The 12,869-nt window shown below is 42.8% G+C and overlaps 1 protein-coding gene across 1 annotated transcript in view; it reads right to left on the reverse strand.

The window, feature by feature from the left end:
• The window catches only part of TASOR2 (transcription activation suppressor family member 2), a 69,668-nt gene extending 66,698 nt beyond the window's left edge, over nucleotides 1-2,970 (reverse strand). Inside the window, exon 1 of the mRNA XM_063448290.1 lies at nucleotides 2,892-2,970. The gene's annotated coding sequence lies outside the window, so the exon portion shown is untranslated. The remainder of the gene's footprint in view (nucleotides 1-2,891) is intronic.
• Nucleotides 2,971-12,869: the final 9,899 nt, after the last annotated feature.

Raw genomic sequence — 12,869 nt, forward strand, 5'->3', positions numbered from 1 at the left:
GTGCAATCCATGGACTGTTGGGTCAGTAAGATAAGCACAATTAAGGCAGCAATTATGCCAAGTACAATTGACCTGAAATATAGTTACAGGGCTTGTCAAGAGCAAACGAGCAGCTATTGTAAGTTGTCACTATATAGATGCCAATAATAATAATAAAATAAAGATTTAGTTATGTAATTCTGATCAGTTACATTTTATAATGCAATTCTTGTAATGTAAAACCAACATGTCAATCATTGACAAAAAACATTCATATAATGCAAAACAGAGAGTAGTGTGCAGGCACAAAGAACACAAGAAAACATTGAATGCTTGTTTTGGGCTGGCTATTTGAATGACAGCTCTGATGGACAGCAATTCCTATAAATTGCAGAAGTTTTTAACCATATCAAGAGCTGAAAGTCGGTTCACGGTGCTCTATGTGCTTGTGATAGGGCTTAGGTTAGTCCTATGTATATTAGAACAGGGCTTAGAATTTCAAGCCCTATGCTACTAGCCAAGGTTACTTAAAAGTTACTTACCACTGAAAGCCTGGAGGTTACATGGTGTAATCAACCAGGAGTGAATGTCTACTCCCCAGGGCTAAATATTCACTTGCCAATGGGTAGAGGTGAGTGGAGATTTTGAGCCCTATATAAGAGTATATTTTAAGGATTCTTGTACTTTGAAATGTTGACTTTTGTCTTCCCTCATTGGAAAATATTTATTATCCTTGTGCAGCTCAGTGATATATTTTGTACCATATTTCTGAACTTTCCGTTATCTTTCCTTCCCATCACATGCATTCCCTATGTATTAACCATGATTAAAGGACCACTCTAGTGCCAGGAAAGCACTCGTTTTCCTGGCACTAGAGTGCCCTCACCCTCAGGGTCCCCCTCCCGCCCGGCTCTGGAAAGGGGAAAAGGGGTAAAACGTACCTTTTTCCAGCGCTGGGCGGGGAGCTCTCCTCCTCCTCTCCGCCCCGTCGGCTGAATGCGCACGCGCGGCAAGAGCTGCGCGCGCATTCAGCCGGTCGCATAGGAAAGCATTTACAATGCTTTCCTATGGACGCTTGCATGCTCTCACTGTGATTTTCACAGTGAGAATCACGCAAGCGCCTCTAGCGGCTGTCAATGAGACAGCCACTAGAGGATTAGGGGGAAGGCTTAACCAATTTATAAACATAGCAGTTTCTCTGAAACTGCTATGTTTATAAAAAAAAATGGGTTAACCCTAGCTGGACCTGGCACCCAGACCACTTCATTAAGCTGAAGTGGTCTGGGTGCCTAGAGTGGTCCTTTAATCAGGAAAACATAATGTTGATCACATTTACTGTAAATTTACTTTACCTAATTATTACTGTATTGTAATTTTATGTTCTCGCTAGGGTGAATGTGGTACTAGTCACAAAGACTATCTAATAGGGATCAGTGAACTCTATTTATACTGATTTCAGAGTTCTGTTTCAAGTCCTGTCTGATATGAGGGGAGGAGCAACCAAGTAACAAATTCTGTTATTGTTATTAAAGGGCTACAGTGTCTGTATTACTAACACTACAGTCTTAATGTTCCTATCTAGATTTAGAGCTCCTCCATTTGCACTTTTAAAAGGAAATTAACAAAAAAATAAGATTACTCACCTTCTCACCAGCACCTGATGTCAACTTTGAGGTATGCCTCCAGATTAATGGTCCAATCCAATGCTTTTCATAGAAGAGCAGTGGGGACCATAGGAGCATGAGTGGTGCTTACCACGATGCGTCTATGATTCTACCAGAGAGTATCACTGCTCACAATGAATCATTTATTTGGGTAACTACTGTAGGCACTATAACTACTTTATTTAAATGACATTGTAATAGTGAGTACACTGTTCCTTAATCACACAAATGTGTGGAACAATTTTAAGTTGGATAAGCTTAATACAAAAGTAATAATGAGGATAGCAATGGCACCACACTCTCTGGTACAAAGTACATACTTTCGAGTCAATTAAAGTAATCACATTTGAATTCTATGAGTTTAACATTTTTGAATCGGGTGATTTTTCTGTACATCTGAAATTTACATGGGGCACTGAGAGTTATCTATTCTGTATTGCCCATAACTTCTGGACACCTACACTGTCCACTTATGTTAACTAACTGGATCATTGAGAATGTAATGGTTTTAATGAAAATGCATTTTCAATTCTAGTATATTGTATTCTTATTTCATAGTATTCGAGCATATTGTACTTGAACTAAGGTTTGGCAATGCAACAAAATAAGATAAATGGCACAATCTAAGATGTAGGCAAACTTCTCTACAGTCTACACACACGTTCGTGAATGTACAACTCTCTTCAGCCAGCAGGTGGTTGTTTTAGAATTGTAGGACATATGGTAAAGTGCTTTCCAGAACAGTATGTTCAACAGCAAATACGAAATCTATCTAAAGACAGGCACGGTCATGCAGGAGTTATGTGAAATATTGCTCAATACTCAGTCCTAAAGTCACATGTACCCACATCTTATGAAATGGGGGAAATGAGCTCCTAAACCTACACAGATTATACCTTATCTATGAGAAATGTTTTTGTGTTTTTATAAATCTATATTACAGCCCCACTTGTATGTCCTACTCATCCAGACATAAAGAAATACTAATCCTCCAATTAGCACGCACGACTCACGGCCCGGATAATTTTATTCTGATCAATATACAATATTCCAATCCAGGAACCCTCTTTGTGCTTTCTTCCCAAACCCTGGTTAGCACCCCCTCCCTCTCCCCCTCAAACCCAGTCCCCATGGTCCCATTGTGCAGTAGCAGACATGGTGGGAAGTCGGTCAGATGGCATTACAGATATCGGGGTGGTCTACATGAAACCAGAGAGGCGATAACTGGACCAATATATTTGTACTCACCTTACAGATCATCTACCAACGTTCTTTAATAGAATACAATCCACAGCACTGAGAAAATGTCTGACTCCCAGAATCCCTGCAGTGCGGGGGGAGGAGAGGGGTGCCAGTGCCATTGACCCGGAAGTAATTCAAGGCAGAGGGAAAAAAGAAGAGAAAGTGAAAACTCACCCGGAAGTGAACACGTGATAGGTTGTCGTATTAGGTTTCAACATGATCTCAGCTCACTTCCTGGTAGTGCCGCAATGCATGCTTACACCGACCATGTGTCTGCTACATACTGGCATGTCGGATACAGGGCAGACGGGGCCCGCCTAGGAGTGCATGGCAGAGCAGCTCACCTTCACATATTGGATATACTAATGCAACTTTATGTTTTGGATGTGAAAAAAAAAACAGATAAATTAGATCTCACTATCACACAGAAATACGCATAGACACAGCAGTCACGCAGAGGCATTTGTCCACAGATTAAGACAGTCACACGTATAGACACCTATTCACAGTAACATGAACAACAAATACAGGCACACACCGGTGGCAGAATTAATGTAGATACTTCAACGCTAGCTGGGGATCTATATACCGTTTCTCCATCCTTGAAATATTGTATTTTTGTGCGTTTGAATGTACACCTTTTTGTATGGAGTATGTGAATGCAGATGTTTATTTGTATGTACTGTTGCCATTTGAAGGCAGTGGTGTGTTTGTATGTAGTGTTGACCGCACGCATGCATTTGCATGCAGCTTTGGTGTTTGAATGCAGAACTGTGTTTGTGTGTAGTATTGGCATTTGACTGCAGTGGTGTATTATCAAGCCACTCTGGGGAGATCTCAAACGTGTGGTTCAGGCAAGACGACCAAAGACTATACATGACCTGGAGGCATTTTGCCATGACGAATGGGCAGCTTTACCACCTGCAAGAATTAGGGGCCTCATCAACAACTATTACAAAACACTGCTCTTTGTCATTGATGCTAAAGGGATTAAGAACTATGGGTATGCAAACTTTTGAATGGGGGTCATTTCATTTTTTTCTTTGTTGCCATGTTTTGTTATATGATTGTGCCATTCTGTTATAACATACAGTTGAATATAAATCCCATAAGAAATAAAATAAATGTGTTTTGCCTGCTCATTGATGTTTTCTTTAAAAATGGTACATATTTTACCAATTCTCCAAGGGTATGCAAACTTTTGAGCACAACTGTAGATAATACACAGTCATACACATCTTTCCTAATTTTGACATTCTTTTTTACAGCTAGTGCACAAACAAACTTTTATCTGGTCATGTAGAACAGATTGAAACATTTGTGATGATACTCAATGCCAATGATTTAAACATTCATTTTACTTGCAATTTCAATCAGAGTGAAATGTCTTTTTTTGGACTTAAAACTGAATGATTATTCAAGTACAGGCAAAATTTAAACTGAAAGCTACAGACGGAGTGACATGATGTAAAATGCGCACACGCTCAATAGCGGGCACATGGCATGCCTTAAGTCAGCTTCTATAGCTTGAGTCTCTGCTCCCTTCTCCTCTCTCTCCCCAGCTTGATAAACTGTTTCCAGCTCCAGCCCTAGCGGTTCCTGGCTTGCTGCCTGCTGCTTAGGGCTTCTGCCTTCTTACATCTCATTCATCTACAATGATTTCCAGCGCATTGAGAGCCTTGCCTCACATGAAATTGAAGCAAGTGTAGATGCAGATGGTCTGGCTGACGCTGAGAAAGATGAGGGCACCATTGTATCGATATATGCATCCAGTGATATGGGTGGCCTAGGAAAACTACTCTGTAAGCTACAACTTCCTACAATTTGCTTCAGCTTGCTACAATTTCCTTCAGCTTGCTATAATTTGCTACATCTTTCTACAACTTGTTACATCTTGCTACATCTGCAAAATATTTGTAAATTGCTAAGATCTGCTGACACTAACTAAAACCGTTAATTAAAAGTTGGATTTGCAAGTATCCTGCTAATACTAATTGATACTAATGATGTTCTGTTAATATTCTGCCAAATATTGTGAGCTGAGCTGCTGATTATAATTCATCTAGAGGCAGATCCTAAAAGGCCATGCACCAGGGAAACTACAGACGCTAACTAAATTGTTAACTAAAGGTTGGGCATTCCCTATGTTCTGCTAAGACTAATGACGCTTTTCTTTTTTTTTTTTTTTTTTTTTTTTTTTAATTCTTTATTTTTGTTGTGCACATTATGGATAACATCCAACATAACATACCGCTGTGCCCCAACAGCTGCAGCGGGGTTGACTAACATAGAACGTTTGTGTGGATCAAACAGACATAACGACAGTTGTTTAGCACTTATTTTTTAAAAAACAGTTTGAGCATGTGTGTTGTGTGTTTGGGATGGGTAATTGGATTAGGTGTGAGCGTGTGGCTTGTAGTAGTGAGTTGTGAGGTGTTTTATTTGGAGTGGTGTGAAGTATGGGTCTGGTCGGGCTGTTCTTTGTGGAGCTATCGCGTGTGTAGTGGTTGTTGCTAATGTGTGAACTGGCCCTCCTTAGGTATTGCCCCTTACCAAGGGGGTGGCGGGGGGGGGGGGAAAGCTGGCCCCGTTTCTTCATATTGGGGGTCGAGGGGTGGTGGGACCTCTCTGGAGGCCTCTCGTGTGTGTGACTCTGTAGCATATAAGCAATAACAGTGGGCAACATAAAACAAGTTCTGGAATAGCATGTAGCTAGCAGGTTTTCAGTTCCCTGGGTGTTCAGGTCCCTAAGTGCGTGGTCGGTCTAGCGGCTGGTTCGAAAGGGACCACTCGGGAGGGGTTACAGCTGCGGGTGTTTGCCCGTCCTTCATCCGTCGTCACTTGGGACGGCAGGCCCAGTGCCCTGAGGAAGGTCGGGGTGTCATCCGGCGACGAGATTTTGTGTACGGTCCCTTCATGATTTACCACCAGTAGTCTGGGGGACATCCAGCGGTATTTGATGCCAGCTGTTCTCAATTGGCTTGTAAGAGGTTGGAGGGATCTCCGCCACTGCAGGGTGGACCTCGTGAGGTCTTGATAGAAGGTAAGGCTAGCGCCTTCGAAGATGAGTGGGGTCCTGTCCTGCAGTGCTGACCAGATAGATATTTTGTCGTGGGAGTGTGAGAATCGGACTATGGCATCCTGTACAGCCGATGCTGGGGCTCTGCTGGACTTGGGTAGGCGGTATGTCCCGTCCAAGGTGACTTTTTTGGCTTGTGCAGCCGGTAGGATGGTGGCCACCAGTCTTCGCACATAGTGGGGGAGTTCTTCTGGGGTCACTGTGTCTGGAATGCCCCTTATTTTGAGATGATTCCTCCTGGACCTGTCATCCAGTGTGGCTTGGTGCAGGGAGAGTGCTTGTTGCATGGTCTGCAGGTGTTGGATAGTGTCTTTTACCAAGTTCATATCTTGTTTTAGGTCGGCAACATCCCCCTCTGCTGTTCGCACTCTGTCAGTGACTTTTTGTATGTCTGCCTGTATTGCTGCCACGTTGGACGCCAGTAGGTGTTTGATTTCTCCCACCAGGTTTTGGAAGTCCCGCTGGGTGACCGGAGCAGATCCTTCCCCTGCAGCTGGTGTGGGGAGCCCAGTGTGTGGCCGGACGGGCTGTGAGTGTGGCATTGTTGGTGGGGGGCCTTTCGGGATCTCTGCAGACCCGTTGTACCCCGGCGGCGCCATTTTAGATGGTTGCTGCCGTTGGGGTATAGTGTCTGAGGTCTGCGTCCTGTCTGATGTGGTCTGTGGGGGTGATTTTGGTGACTTACGTCCCATCTCGGCGGGTGTTGTAGCTTGCGGTGCCGGCCTCTCCCCCGACGTAGCCGGCTGCGTGTAGGCGCCAAACAGTGCCGCCAGGTCCAGGCTTTGAGTGGTGAGGTAGGCCCCGGTTTTTCGTTTCTTCCTGGGCGTTTTGGCCGCCTGGAAGAACGGCATATGGCGTGTCGGGGTATGTCCTCTGCGCTTTCGGGTGAGTTTCTTTTGAGTCAGAGTGTGGGTTTTTGGCTTATTTTGAGGGTTTTGTGATGAAAAGTTGCGGAGCTGGTGTTAATGGCGTCCGCTCCGGTTTAGACGCAGGCTCCGCCCCCGACGCTTTTCTAATACTCTGCTGAATATTGTGAATTGTGAGAGAGGACAAAAGAAGGGAAGGAAAAAATGGGAGGAAAGAAATAGTGGTTGAAAAGGGAAGGAAGAGAGGAAGGAATGAAAGAAAAAAGGGAGAAAGAAGAAAGGAAAGCAGCAAGAAGATAATGAAAAGCGGGAAGGGGAGTAAAGCTTTATATTTTTTTGGTTCAGGAAAGCTGAAAACATGAGCCAAAGAATGGAACTAGCTCCCCGCCATCACCCTTGCAACTTGATGAGGAACAGAGGTCTGTTCTAACCACTGCAGGCCTACTAGATTTAGAGGCTTTCACAATCAAAATGAGGCTATTAATGCAAGAGTTGAAAAAAGATCTTAATGTAGACCTAGCACAACGTACTAGTGAGCTTACTAAATTTATAAATGACCTAGGTGACCAGACTGACAAAATGGAGTCTAAGATGGACGACATTGCCGATTCCCATAACACCCTAGTCTCCAATTTAAGTTGGCAGATCTAAAGGCCGTTCACGCCGCAATAATATTAACATCAAAGGCATACCTGATACGATCCTGGTGGCATACTTTTTTAAAACCGTACCTGTCCAGCATTCTTCCTGACATATTAACCTCTGAGAACATAATCGACAGGATCCAGAGGTTGCCAAAAAGTGGAAAGGCCCCTTGAGATTCTTTTAGGGATGTCTTGACAAGGATTCATTTTTTTTATCACAAAATAAAAATTATGGAGGCAGGCTGCTCCAAATGCAAAGTGGCTGAAAAGTATGCTCATATTCAAATGTTCTCTGACTTTTCAGCTTTTACCATGAACGAGCAAAGGAAACATCAACCTATAACACAGACTTTGAGAACCAATAACATTGTGTACTGTTGGGGGTTCCCAGTTAAACTGATAATTTCACATAATGGTGCAACTAAGGTGATCTCATCGCTTCAAGAAAGAAAGAAATTACTTAAATGATGTTAAATTCAGGTACCTTCGATACCTCAACAAATGGGGGACCAACTTCAGAGAGTGAACAAAATATCCAGAGAGTGGGCATCATTCTCCACATCATACTCAAAGTATTCTCATAAAGGCTGAAATCTTGTGAATTCTTTGTATATATGTAGTTCTATTATGAACACTTAATGGCCACTATGAAATGGAAAAGTATTATATTATATATTTTTTTGTGAATTAAAATATGGTCTTTTTTTCTTTTCTTCCTACAGATGCTGCTTAAATGCGACTGTTTTTTGTTTTTTTTAAATTCTTTATTTTATTTGTGCATAGGTTGTACAAACAGGATGGCAATGCCACAACAGCTATTGCTAGTCTCATAAACATCGGTATTACATTACATATATATGGCATGTAAGGTCATAGCACATTTTTATGATAGAAGAAAGTTGCTGACATCTTAGTAACTGCAGATTATGTGGAACAGAACAGGATACGCAACGCACTGGTCAGGCAGATGATTATACATTTACAGTGTACAAGGCAGTTTAACATTCTGCACATTTTTGTTAAGCATGGTAAATTACGGGCTAAACAAAGCATTTCTAGGTTACACGTTCGACAGGATGATTCAACTAGGCGGGTCAGAGTCCTCGGCCTGTTGATAAAGTTGTAAAGGTAAGAAAACATATGTAGTAAGATAGGCCAGCCTAGTGTGTCTGGTGTACTGGTTTGCGTGAGGTATGTTGAGCCTGAGACATTAAACAGGTGTTGAGTCCAACGTGAGTAGGTGCTAATAGTGGTGATCAAGATTATAAAATAAAATATATGGCTAAGAATTAAGCAGGCTATAATGCTTATTAAGTACCAGGAGCCCAAGACCCCCAAAGCCCCTCAAGCACACAAACATCTTACGTGTATCAGCTGCCAGAATAGTGAGGAAATTAGTGCAAGAACGAGATTAACAAAATTAAAGTTAACACAAGGAATATGATTCAGCATGAGCGCTGCACATACTAGGACGGTGCCCTAGGAAAGTCTCATCGTGGGTCAGTACCGTGTCTTCAGCGTTAGATGCGTAAAGTCTCTGGGACCTCAGTCTCTGGAGTTCACCCAATTCCGATTCTCGGTTGGAGCCACTTGATTTCAGTAAGAGTGCCCATGCCCCTTATCACCTGTTGAGGCTTCTGCTGCTGGTGGTCTGCCGCGTGTGTGTCAGCTCCGGTCTGCTGCGGCATCCCCGGTTCTGACTGTGGCGAGGGGCAGGTGTTGGCTAGATGCTTATCTGGTGGCTGAGTGTTTTTGCCCTTTGGGTTTGCTACAACTGAGCTGGCTGTGCGGTAGGTGTTTGCTTTCTGCGGGCTTCGTTTCTGGTTGCGGGACCTTGCTGATTGCAGGCTGTTGGGACCATGCCCAGTGGCTGATGGTTCGTGGGCATTTCTCGCGGGTGCCTTGGGTGCCTTTGCCTGGCCTTTGTGTGGTAACTTCGGGCGGGTGATGCCCGATCTGCGCCTCACCCGCCGGGTCCTCGTGCCCTGTGGAAGCTTTTTAGGTGGCAGCGCCTCGTCCGAGTGATCCGTGTGCTTGTGAAGGGGTGCACAGGGACTCTTTGTCTTTGAGGCTGCTTCCTGAGTGGGGTGTGGATGCTTGGCCCCAATTCGGCTCCAGAAGCGCTGGCAGACTTCTTCCCATCTAGCCCTGAAAGCCTCCGCCCAGGCTTCATCTGTCTGCTGTTGCTGGTTAAGAGCACTGCCGTCGGCCATCTTGGCCATGCCTCGTGGGGCCATCTGGGCAGCGTGGCTCGAGGTGGCGACCCAGAGGTGAGTGCTTGCCTTAGGTTGGTGGACCAGGATGATCCCGCCGGTCCGGGGGGGGGGAACAAGGATCTCCCCGCATCGTGGCCCCCGATCGTAGAGGGGGGAGAGCGGCCGCCTCTCCTATTCCCTCCAGTCTGGTAGGCCTCAGCCGCCGGTCTGGCTTAAAATGCTCGGTTCGCCGCCGGAGCGGTATCATTATGCTCCTCGTAGTGTTCCCCTTTGTTTGCTGGCTTAATCAGCCCGTTTGGTCTACGCTTGTGTCGGGAAAAGTGGGTTCCTAAGCGGATTCTTGCCGGAGCTCTGTCAGTTGTCGACCGGTCGGCTCTGCGGTCAGGCCCCGCCCCCCTTAAATGCGACTGCTTAATTGAGTTTATGAGTGCAAATTTCTAACTGTTTAGTGAATTTTCACTCATGTTCGACTTTTTGGGCAACAAGTTTTTTTATCTGTGACTTTTCCGTGGTCCCCGTGATAAGAAATGTTTGTGTAAAGATGCACCTTCCCCATATTGGGAATTTGCACCCTGGCACGGTCAGCAATATAACTATTTACTATATAAAAGTGGTCCATAGGCTATTGCATTTTTGTTATTAGATCAATTTATCAAGTTCCGTTTGGTGCTGTGGAAAATGGCTTAATCCTTTGCAATGGAAGTGCAAATGCGTGTATTTTATTTCTCCTTTTTTTCTTAAATTTTATCTCCTTTTTGCCCCTACGAGACATGTGGAATTTCCATTGTTTCTCTTTTGGGGGGAATCAAGTGCCCATAATACAAGGGCTAAATACAATACCCACCAATGCTATTAGAGCACTGTTGTACATAGTTTATGGTTTGTTTGTTTTTGTTTATATTAGTTATTTTAAAATTTGTTTTAGTATTTTTTGTTTATGATTATTTTTATTTGCTTTATAATTTTTTTCTTTTTTGTTGTTGTTGAGTATATTTCCTGGGAGAAAAACATATATATATAGATAGGCTTTATGCAACGCAAACCATATTAACTTATATGTTAATCCAAGAGCGGAGTGTTAGACATAGAATTTGGTTGATATGCCTTTTTTATCTTGTCTCGCCAGCCATGAATAGTGGAAGTGTGATTGAAGTTCTAATCAAGGCTGCTAATAGTGAAGAACCAAGGATGGTTCGAGTTGTAAGAAAAGCTCTCCTATGTTTTGCTACTTTTTCTTATGACTTTAAATATTCTATTTATTAATGCATGTGGGTTAAATTTCCCGCATAAAAGCAAGATGTTATGGGAAACTGCACAAGTAATTAAGGCTTCTATCATATGCATACAAGAAACCCACTTTGTACAATGAATGACTCCTTATTTTAGGAATTAATATTTTCCTACTATGGTTCACTCTTTAAGTCATTCTAAAAAATGTGGAATGTCGATAGTGTTTAACTCAAATCTGCAGGTACACGTACAGACCCATTTTGAAGTTTCCTGTATTATGTCTGGTGAAGAACTTATTTTATTAAATATTTATTTACCTCCTAAAGATCTTTTTATATCCCTAAAAAGAGCATTACATAGAATCCCCATGGGTGGGATAGGTAGGGTGGTACTTTGTGATGATTTAAGTTTACTTATAGAACCAATCTTGAACGCCTCTGGGTTCCAATCCTCTGCCGCTAAAGAGGCTGCACATAAAAGAAGTAGGAGGCTTGGATCCGTGATGCAGGAAGACGGTTTTTATGTTGTTTGGTGTTTATCAGACCTTGGTTTATGAGAATATATGTTTTACTCCCATGTCCATGAGAAATATACCCATATCGACTATTTCTTTGTTAACCGTTCTCTTCTCCATAACTTGCAAGCTATTTTGATAGAACCTATGATAGAACCTATGATAGAACCATTGTCTGCTCTTGCTACAGCTGTCTTTAGCGACGACACACAAAAAAATTGTCAGATGGAGAATTAAGGATTGGCTTTTTCAAAGCATAGGTACTAAGAATTTGATAGAATCTACTTTACAAGTATATTTCTCTTTAAATAATACTGCAGGGGTTACCGCTGAATGCCTGTGGGTAGTTCATTTGGCGGTAGAATGAGGCAAATTTATTTCATATACTTTATACTTTGTTAAAAAGAAAACTAAAAGGATGATAGATCTTAAAAAACACCTTGAAGAACTTGAGAAAGTGCACAAGGCCTCCCTTCTGAACAGGTGCAGGGGACGTGATGACGTAGGACGCTAGGGTCGGGGCGTCTCTTGAGGATCTGGCGGGGTAATCCGATATTAGGCACGAAGCGGCGGACGAGACAGGAGAGTAATTCTATGCAGGTGCCTCTCATCTAATGAATAATCCTTTTGTGCAGTGGCCACGTGGAACTGGCATCTTTGAAGACTCATAGACACTAACATCCACGATGGATCTGCCTAACCATCGTTATCCAGAATTCAAGGTTACACTCACAGAGTTCTGGATAATTCAGGCTCATCAACAATGTGTAGGTTCCCGCTGATTCAACAATGTTCCAATGTTGGATGGTTCATGTGAAAAGAAAAGTAAAGGACATATTGTGCATCACATCCACATGTGAGGAGGTACACAACATGCATGGAAGAACAGGTAACCCCCCTCTGAATCTTAAAGTGCTTTTTAGTGGTGGTACTGGAAAATGAAGGGGTGTATGATGGTAGAAAGCGACACGCCTTACACTTTCCACAGGTATAGAATCCCTTCCTAGTAATGTTTTTTTCGTTCTTACTTTTATCGCTGAAAAGACTCGGTGTTAAATAGGTTGAAAAGTTCCTCCCCTTTCTGTAGATGACATTCAGTATATCCGGTATTTCTGGTCCTAGAAATTCGTCATGTTTAAGTACGGGCCAGTGCTTCTTTAAAATACGGTTAATGGAAAAGACCTTGGAATTATATTGAGTATTGAAAGAAAACTCCAATCTGTTATTTGGATTGGATGATTTTTGGGGGGTTTGTCAATAAGGAGGTCTCCTCTATTGACTTTTCCTATTTTCTGAACTATAATTTCCAGATGTTTTTCGTTGTACCATTTTTCCAGAATTTTTTTAGTTAAGTGGTCTGCTTGTTCTAAATATGTTTCTCTATCCGTGCAGTTCCATCTGAGCCTAGTGTATTGGCTCTTTGGAACTCCTGAAA

Source organism: Pelobates fuscus, chromosome 3, assembly GCF_036172605.1.
Source record: "Pelobates fuscus isolate aPelFus1 chromosome 3, aPelFus1.pri, whole genome shotgun sequence".
Classification (NCBI taxonomy): Eukaryota; Metazoa; Chordata; class Amphibia; order Anura; family Pelobatidae; genus Pelobates; species Pelobates fuscus.